The 8,234-nt window shown below is 36.7% G+C and overlaps 1 long non-coding RNA gene across 1 annotated transcript in view; it reads right to left on the bottom strand.

The window, feature by feature from the left end:
- Positions 1-230: 230 nt before the first annotated feature.
- Positions 231-8,234, bottom strand: part of LOC138856177 (uncharacterized) — a 33,688-nt gene continuing 25,684 nt past the window's right edge. The window contains exon 5 of the long non-coding RNA XR_011395234.1: positions 231-775. This is a non-coding gene — a long non-coding RNA (uncharacterized lncRNA). The remainder of the gene's footprint in view (positions 776-8,234) is intronic.

Below are 8,234 nucleotides of genomic sequence, written 5' to 3'. Positions count from 1 at the left end.
TATAATAATATCGATATAATAAATAAAAAATGTTATTCATTGTCCAAAAACGATTTCTTTCATACTTCTCAATACAGTTGTAATGCATTCTATATAAAATCAATTATAAGCGTATACAATAAACACAAGAACGATTTCTCATAATTTGAGTAAATTTAGTTTACAAATTGCTCTAATTATTATCACTGTGAAGGAAAAGTAAATAACTAAGGCAAGAGTTCCTACTTCTAATTATAAAAATATATAAAGAAGTCTCAAACGAAGATACCATTTAACTTTGCGAGAGTATAAAATGTTCGGTTACATCCGAACTTAGCCGTTTCCTTACTTGTTTTCTTTGTATTCGGTAATGTTTACAATATCATCGTGGAAAGATATACGCAAGAGGAACGTTTACAATTCATTCAATTTTATTATCAAAATAGTCATTCTCCAATTGCAACTTTTCGTGCGATTTTGCTATTTTATGGTCGTTATGGTTGTGGTTAATGGTGCGGTAAATAAATAAAACTCATCGATTCTGGTGCGAAGAAATCCACAAATTATTCATGAACAACCATTAAATTCACCTAAATTGACAGTTTGGTGTGGTTTTGGGTCTGGTGGAATCATCGGTCCGTAGCGATAGTAAATAACTTTTTATGGCCGCAATTGGAAGAAGTTGATCTTGAGAGTACATCTGGTTTTAACAAGACGGAGCTACGTGCCACACAGCACGTGCAACAACTGAATTGTTGCGAGAAAAGTTTCGAGATTCGAATCATCGAATTCGTTTCTGCAAAAAAAGAAGCAAGAATGATGTTATATTCGTAACTTAATAGTATCTTTTTTTCTTAAGCTGGTACATCTGTCAGAACACATGCGAAGTGACAAGTCATTCTGTCAATTAACTCTTCGTTTACAAGCCATTTGAAGTTGACGTGTCAGAGTATTGTTTTAATATGGTTCCATCCAGTATATGCAAAGCGTGAATCGAGGCCACCTTGGTGGAACAAGAAGCTCAAATCACTTATGCGTAGTGTTAAAAAACTCTTCAAAATGGCCAAGTTGGTCGATGAAGAGTCCTGTTGGAAGGAATAAAAATATGTACTAAATAAAAAAGAAATTCGTTAAACCAAGAGGGAGTCGTGGAAGAGCAAAAAATGTGAAGATTGAACCGGACACAGTGATGAATCACCGGAAGATTAGCCAACACACAATTTCAATAGGGTACGGATGCTACTAACTTCCAACCTGTAAGGAATATCGTTGAGTACGACCCCTCCAATATCATAACGAAGAACAAAATACTTTTTAAATCCCCTGGTTTAAGACTTAACTATGTGCCTATCCTTTGGATAGAGGCGAGGGTCATATTCATACCAGAGGCGGCTTAAGGAATCTCCCTAGACCCCCGAAAAGATTCTATATGTCTATATTAGAGACAAACTTCCATTGGCTAATTTTTCAGAAGCACAGCAAACTGGTAGATCTATTGAGACTGTACTTAACTCGCTAACCCAAAGTATAGAAAGAGCTCTAGAGCAAAAAAAATATGCTTTGGGCCTCTTTGTTCACATATTAAATGGAGCATTGAACAATATCTCCAATAACGCTATCGTTAAAAGTCTAGAAGCAGCCCGGATAGAGCCTGCCATCACAACATGAATAAAAACTCTACTGAGCGGCAGGAGGATTAATGTGGAATGGAACGAAGCCAGATTATGTTAGATTACACTGGCTTCCACGCAATTTATAGACTTACAGGTCCTTTGTAATGCCACATGGAGATTTCTTATTAATACGAGATAAAGTATACGTCGTGGAGGACGTCAACGCTTTTTACGGAGTTTAATAGAAATTTTATATTTAATTCTGATACTATCTCCAATCACAACAAAGCTCCTAGATATCTAAGCCAAGCCGGACATAAACTGAAGTGTTCCAGCATCTCTGTCATATTTACTTCTCTGCATTTTCTACATTTCTACATGTGGCATCGTTAATATGGTTCTCATGTGATGATAGTAAGTTGTGACCTGTGAGTGGGCCAACAACCGTCCTGCAGTTTTTTCGAGACCGTGTGAGTAGTAAGCTTGCGTGTTTTCCTTCCACTCCTTTGCAAATGATCTTGGCGATCCTGCATGCTTCTAACGTATTCTATTTCGCAAAATTTTTCGGCACTTTGTAATAAAATATTTTTCAGTAGATTTAAATAAAATGTTTTATCCATAGTACCTTCCATGAAAACGAATTATCCGACACCTGCTGATGACATACAGTCTCAAACCATTATGTGGCCTTCAACAAGTTTTACTATACATCTCAGATCAGGATCCAACTCCGTGTTGGACTTACTCCAGACGATTTCACTCTAAATTTTCTTTTAAGCTTACTAAGAAACGGTTCGTTTCGAGCTGTCCGAGCATGAAAATCAGCTTGGCGTAAAGTTCTGTGATTTTCCATTTTTGTAATGCATAATCACTAAATCGTGCTTTTCAATAGATGTACGTCCGTCTCGTTCGTCCACTTTCAATGTACAAATTGCATTAAGAAATAACGTAATGTACCATTCAACTTAAATTGTCTATTCTCGTTGATCGTCGTAATGCCGCCAATACCGGTAAAAGTCCACACACGAAATAAGCTGTGTGGTCGTTTTGCTTAGTATTTTGTTTTAGTTGTAAGTTTTCTATGTCGGAAAAATTATTTTGATAGCTTTTGTCTGTGCTTGCAATTCAATACAATTTATATTTCATGTACATTTAAGTTTATTCAAAAATAATACATATAATAAAAATACAACCCATTTTCTTTTTAAAAAAATGAGCCACGAAATAAGCTGTGAGCCACTGTACGTTTATAACCAGCCGGCAATTAAGGCAATAATCTCACATCAAATTACGGCCTTGTAGAAAGCGGGCATATAAATTATTTTGTAGTCCATTTCTGTTCTTTATTGAGTCTGATTAGAACTAAACTAACATTTCACTTCTAGTTATAGCTTATCCTACGCTTCTGTCGCTGCTCTATCTGTAGCTACTTGTCGTTGTCGCTGAGAGTGGGTTGAGTCAGCGAATTCCACGGCTTTTGTCGTGGGATATATAGTAACCCATACTATGTTCAACATTTTTGGCAGACAATACAGACTGTGTAATTTGACTGCCATCGTTTTGGGTTAACTTTAATACTGGGTTTCAGGTCACAAAGGAATTCCTGGAGCGAAATAGCTGATGAGATTGCCAAAAGAACAGTACAGGAAATACGGTAATAACTAAAAACGATATACAATGAAAGTTTCGAAAGAGCTGACAGATGGATCGCCAATAACATGTGAAAGAGCCTCGAAGAAAAACACTATTGCTTTTTACTCACACGGTCTCGAAAGAACTGCAGGAGAGTTGTTTGCCTAGTGACAGGTCATAACCTTCTAGCATTACATGCGAGCCGGATGGGCATAAGTATCGATGATACATGCAGAAAGTGGAGGAAAATAGGCATGAGAGAGACGCGGGAACACTTCCTATGCTTTGGTCTAGCATTATCCAGAACTCGTCTTAGATATCTAGGAGCTTCACAGTTCACGTGACTAGATGAAGTATTTAAATTGGATACCAAGTCACTTTTAAAGTTTGCAAAAAGCGTTGACGTTCTGTCTGGCGAATACTTCAGCTCAAGTTAAACGAACCGGCATCTGGCACTACTAAGGACTAGCAGGCCTAAATATCGCATGACAGCCGGTCAGTACTACCAAGCCAAACCTGAGTTGTTAATGTGAAAACTGTTTCTGTAATATGTCCACTTACAGCACTATTCTGAAAAAATTTCATAATTAATTTGCAATGTTGTAGGTCTTGCTAGATCTAGTAGATCTCGCTTCTGCAGAGATGTTTGGAGGATGAATATCCTTAAGATTCATCTCCAGCACACGAAGGCGGCATCCTCAAATAGTTTGCTTTGTCTCGGAAGGCACGGAGCTCATGTCCTCCTAAACCGAGAACCGTGGCTGAGTGGCAGCTGAATCTCAGAATTTTTTTGCTGGTCCGAAATTAACTAAATGTTTTCCTATTACCTAATTTCAGCAATGAGTACGTGATGCGCAGCGCAGCGAAAGAAAGTTCGGACAAAAACGCTAGAGGTTAGTCACTTTATGAGTCTATTAGGAGTAAAGATCTATTTATTAGAAACAGGTGAGAACGCCCCACTTTCGACCTGCAAGCAGGGAAGAAGTTCTTGACCTCATTTTGGCATTAAGGGAAATAGCTCCCGTAGCCTATGAATGGAGAGTTGTTGATGACCATTTCTTCTTTCATCACATCCTCCGGTCGCTCCAAGTCAAAGCTTAATATTATCTGCTAACGCGATTTATGAGTGAGTCGATGTCTTTAGTTCTGTATGTAGGTCTGCTCTTGAAAAATCTTGTCCCCTGAAAACTCAGAAAGAATAGGGAAAATCCCCTTGGTGGACGCCACAGTTATCGGAAATAAGATCTTCAAGCAAAATACTGTTCAATAAGGCCCGTAGAAACCGTAGATTGAACATTGTATAAGGCGAGGCTTGCTATCTATGGTATAAGTCTGAGGTTAGAAAGGCGAAAAGGCTGCCATGAATCCCCTATGTTTAAGAGTATTCTCACACAGAACCCCGGGCTTCGCTGTTTTATGACAAAACTGCGCCGTTCAAAGTAAAAAAGTTTTTGTCCATGTAACAACAACTCTCGCAATGGAAATTTTTCAGGTATTCCATATTTAAATTGTCACTATTCGTTTAAAATCATCTAATTGTCATTGATTTCTTTATTATGTGAGTGCATTTGTGCACCGTTATTTCCACGGCACCAGCGACAAATTCGCTCTCAACACGCTGGAACTATATATGCATGATTTTGCAAAAGTACTGTGAGAAAAAAACTAGCCGCACCATTCAAATTGTCCTAAATAATCTTAGATCAATTAGCCGAAGTTAGTTGGAATTGGGGGTTTCTATGAAACACTAATATTTTGTAATAAATAATTTTACTTTCCTTTGTTATGCAGTAAAGTTGTGAAAACAGGGTTTAAAAATTACATTATTGTTTATAATGAATTTTTATTATGTGGTTTGTAGAGTATACTTATGTGTTTAAATTTTTCACTGCTACATCTGTGGTGACCCTAAAATATATATTAAACTTCTTCTTTGGCACCACAAGCGTGGGTCGGTCTGGGTCGAGATAAGATAACTTCGCCAGTTGCCTCTATCCCTTGCGAGGTCATGCCAGCTGTACATCCCAAGTGCAGAAAGATCCCTATGCACTTGGCCCTTCCATAGGTCCCGAATCGAAGGATTAAACTGATTACCTCGGAGTGACCCCACCACGGCTCTTTCTCTCTCTCTAAACCGTGACCCTGAGTTCCCTACGGGTCAGTTACCGCATCTCACTCAAAGTTGTTCACCTTGCCCGGGGTGCTCGGCGCGAACGCAGATAGCTGGATACCCCATTTACAACCCAGTAATTATACCTCATATATGTACATATTGAACTTAATATAACATAAAATTAAATTATGCGCTACATATATTTACTACTACCCTATTGCGTACGTGTTTCTTCGCTTATGCACCTTCATTTTTAATATATAATAATTTTGTGTCACGGTGTTTGATGCCAAACTCTTCCGAAACGGCTGGACCGATTTTGATAAAATTTTGGGTAGGTCTGAGAATCGATCAACTTCTATTTTTCATACCCCTAAATGTTAAGGGTGGTGTAGACTAATTTTATTTTGTGGACACAATTTTTTGTTTGTATTTTTTCATTATTCAGCATTGAAAAATACATAAAATAACATTTTTAACAGCGATTTTACATTTACATCCCCCACACCCTTACAGTGTTAGTTATTCAAAAAAAAAACTGCCTAAAAACAAGGAAGGACTAAGTTCGGGTGTAACCGAACATTTTATACTCTTGCAACTTGCAAAAATCAAAGCCGGAGAAATACCAATACATATGTAGGTGTTGGCAAAACTGTACTATACTAAAAAATGTTGCGAAAGCATTCAACACTTATTATTCGACGAAATCGTGAATGGATAACAATTAAGTTTAGTATCATAATAATTTATTTTGAAGGTTTGTCCTCACTTAGTTTAATTAATATATTTGATGTGATTTTGTTTTTACAAACCGAATGATTTCTATTAAGATATTCTGCAAGCCACGTGATTTTATTTATTTCGAAGTCTATGTGCTGTTTGAAGCAAATGACATTTGTTTTCCACTATTATGTAAATATTTTATTTCAAAAAATTTAAAACGTCTTCAACAAACATAAGTGCTGCTTTTCAGGGATAATTCAAATCCGTTTAAAGTTTCTGATGTGCTGTTTAAATACTTTTATTTACTACAGTATTGTACATGCATTGAATTCATTTGCAAATACCTTCCACAACGTTTCAATCTGTGATTTGAGTTCTTTCAAAACCTTTCAGCGAAATCTTTATTATTTGCCGTAAAATTGAGTAGAACTGTCTTCGGTTCAATATTTTTGAGTTAACTCCTAAAAAGTCGCAAAATTGTTAACAAATAATTAGAAAATTTATAGGGCTTTCATTCAATCAAATTTCACGAATGACTCCACTTGGACAGATTCGTTGCTATCCAAAGACCATCGCATATCTACAAAGCGCCTTGAGGCTGCCATAAATATGTTGAGTCGGTAAATAACAATTCCAGCCACTGTGTCTGGTTCATAGAAGGTATTACCAGAGAACGTATATCATAGAGAAGGTTCACAGTGCGGCCATTAGCAAAATATTTCATGCTTCGCAGGGGAACTGAAAAAGATGAGCGTGTTTCACCAAATTTGGAAGGGGTACTGAAAACGATGAGCGTGTTTCACCAAATGTCCACAATTAACTTCAGATGACTGAAAAATAGCGGAATTGAGCATTTTCAATGTTAATTGTGAAAAATAATGCTAATTTCAATGTTAAGAAATGTACGCTTATAGATTCGTATATTTACAATGCGCAAACGACTTTGGATATAATTTGAAGATATTCTTCCTATACAGGGTGGCTAACGAATCGTGCTACAAAATTAAACCGTAATAAGTTTCTTTTTAGTCAATGCATTACATTCACTTCTGTTATTGTATAGAAAATTTTATTTTATTTAAACAATTAATTATCTTCCATACTCAACCACGCATATGCGACACATAATTCGGGATTGCCTCAATTATCTATTTAATGGACTGCTTCAGTTCAGTCAGATTTCTGGGTTTGATTTTGTACACCTCTTGCTTGACATAACCCCATAAGAAAAGACCAAGCGGTCGCAAATATTCGTATACATTTTATATGTATAATTATGTGTGCATGTAAACAAATATGAAAGTACCCATTATAATTATTAATTTGTCTACATGCAACATATGTAAATATGTACACTCATTGTTTCATGGGAAATCCCCGTTGCCCTGGACAACCAATGGCCGAAGCTCACGTTTTTTATTTTCTTGTCAAAGAGTCACTGTGTCGAAGGACTGACGCGACGACAAAGCGTCAAAACATTGTGTTGTTGGTAGAAAATCCGAACTATGCCGAAAAAAAATAACGAACGGCCGCCGATTGCCACCGCTTCTTGCCGCTCTAACAGCTTTGCCTACAAACTATCGTAAATATGTACAAATATGTTTCTGTATGAGCATGCATACATATTGACGCAGATTTTTGTGAGACACGGAAAAATATTTTAAAATTGTAAAATATTTTAAATCGACAAAAGCTTTGTTGCCAGTTTTGTCAATTTTTTCTGTGTTTTGTGAGCTTGCGTGGTTGCAACTTTTCTCTGCTAGAGGGAATTTCAGAAATTTGTTCAATTTATGATTTTTAGCTTTTGCCATCGTCGCGAAAAGATGCTTGTTGGCAAACGCATGCTCGGGGAGATGAGAGGGTGTCTCTTTTTATGAATGAAGCGAGGTTGCTTATTGAAAGTACGCCTGCGTTCATGAATGAAAATTTTGTTGTTGTGTGATTTACTATAAATTTGGGATTCGGCTATTTGGCTGACTATTGACTTGTGACGATTATTGTTTTTGTAGAACAATGTTTGTAGTTTTTGCGGGTGACATATATACATACATATGTACGCATAGACATACTTATGTAAGTTGGTTTGTGTATACATTATTTGTTCGGCAATGTCATTTATACATACATATGTATATGTGTGTACATATAAATCATGGCGCGCACATATATTGTGT

The sequence above is a fragment of the Bactrocera oleae genome, chromosome 3 (genome assembly GCF_042242935.1).
Source record: "Bactrocera oleae isolate idBacOlea1 chromosome 3, idBacOlea1, whole genome shotgun sequence".
Taxonomy (NCBI): Eukaryota; Metazoa; Arthropoda; class Insecta; order Diptera; family Tephritidae; genus Bactrocera; species Bactrocera oleae.
Note: the sequence above shows the minus strand (reverse complement) of the source record. Positions and strands in the feature narration are given on the sequence as shown.